Source organism: Galeopterus variegatus, unplaced genomic scaffold (genome assembly GCF_000696425.1).
Source record: "Galeopterus variegatus unplaced genomic scaffold, G_variegatus-3.0.2 Scaffold13299, whole genome shotgun sequence".
Classification (NCBI taxonomy): domain Eukaryota; kingdom Metazoa; phylum Chordata; class Mammalia; order Dermoptera; family Cynocephalidae; genus Galeopterus; species Galeopterus variegatus.
Genome location: NW_007739410.1, coordinates 13022 through 14800, shown reverse-complemented (window position 1 = coordinate 14800; position 1779 = coordinate 13022). Strand labels below are relative to the sequence as shown.

Here is a 1779-nt window from a genome sequence, read left to right as displayed (position 1 = left end):
CTTCAGCCTCCAGTGGCTGACTAGCATATATACCATCCCCTTTAAATCATGACAACTCTATGGAAATTTACTCTTAAGGAAAAGTAAAATTATAGAAATACTTTTGCAACCCTATCACTGGGAAATTAAGCCCGGGTATCAACTTCAGTGCCAAATCAATACCCAGATACCTTTAGCATGCTAACAGCCCCAAACAAATCATCTGTTATGCTTATGGATTTAAAAAAGAAACTTTACATGAGTTAGAGACATGCTTAGGAAAACCTTAGAACATAGAAAATGTCATTTTAGTACTGATTTTATTTTGAATATGATTATTGTTCCAGCCTAGAATTGTGTTTTTATTAATTAGAGATTTGCTACAGTGTTATATAGAATTTTCATTATGTTTCTGGGGCCTGATAGTCTCTTCTAGAGTTATCTAGCTTTATTTTTACTACAGAAATCAGTGGTATAATTATATTTCAATTTACAAAATTCACTTTACAACCACATTTTTAAGAACACATCTCTTCTATAAAATACAGGATGCTACAAAGCAGGTGATCTTGGAACAGGAAGAAGTTTTAGATGTCTCAGTACAAACGCTTTCCCATATAGGTGTCCATTTAGTGACATCCCTGACACTCAGTTTCTGCTAGAATATTGCCAGAAGAGAGGTCTTGTTGGTGAAGTGACCCTGACCAAGCCTCGATGACTCAAATTATCACAAGGTCTTAAAACTTCCCTCTGGTAATATCAACCCTGTGGTCTAGCCATATAGAGGGAGTTTTACCTCACTTTCACATGCCAGTTCTCAACATCTCTGAATTCAGATATTTTGCCTTATCTGTCTTCTGAAGACCACACAAAATGAATGATTGGAAGCATGTACTTAACAATATTTATCCATTTAAAAATATTTTCTCCCCATACTGTAACTATTCCAACATGAAGCCATTGATTTCAATATCTTAACCAAATAATTCAGCACCCATCTACACAACAGAAACAAAAATTGTTTTAAGAGGAAAAAAACATTTTTATTGCTGGGGATGCTCACTGCATGCTAAAACTGGTGATGACTGCAGGTTCTAGAATCAGATTACTTTGTGTTCAAATTCTTGCTCTACCACTTAGCTTGGTTTCTGCTGATATTTCCAGAGGACCAAGTCGCATAATGTGTATAAAGCACTTAGTACAGGGCCCGGCATGTAATGAGTGCTAAAAAATGCCAGCTACTGTCCCATTACGACCCCCTTCTAATGACTAAATAAGTGTAATGCTTCGAAAATTCAGACTGGTAACTGGGAGCTTATAATAATATCTCCATTAATTGTTCTACCCTATTGACTCAGTTCCAGAAGTGATTAAAAATCAACTAAGTAAACAGCTCATCCACCTATAGTTACAACATTTTGAGCATCTTAAAGAATATCAAATCACCAACACCACTGCTTTTTGGCCTTAAAGATTTCTGAATTGTTTTTTAGCACAGCTTATGGCACAGTAGAAGTTGGTATAGAACTGGGTCGATGTGGAAGTTTTGACTGGGGAGAAATTAACTTGCGAAGGAATTTTTAAATGGAAGTGACAGAAAAGCATCATAGAAAATAATGTTTTCTCTGACATTTTTAAGTTTTGAGGGGTGACAGGGTTACATGAACAATGAGAGACACAGAATTTATTAATACAGTCAAACAAAATATACTACACAGGTAATCTGCCACATAGTCAACAACAGATAGATTTTTTTACTGTTTTTCATGGTAATCAGACTTGGGTGTTTACATGTACGAA

The 1779-nt window shown here is 35.5% G+C and overlaps 1 protein-coding gene across 1 annotated transcript in view; it reads right to left on the bottom strand.

Moving 5' to 3' along the window:
- Nucleotides 1-1779, bottom strand: part of LOC103581542 (dynein heavy chain 8, axonemal-like) — a 34113-nt gene that overhangs the window by 19822 nt on the left and 12512 nt on the right. The gene's annotated exons all lie outside the window — the stretch shown is intronic.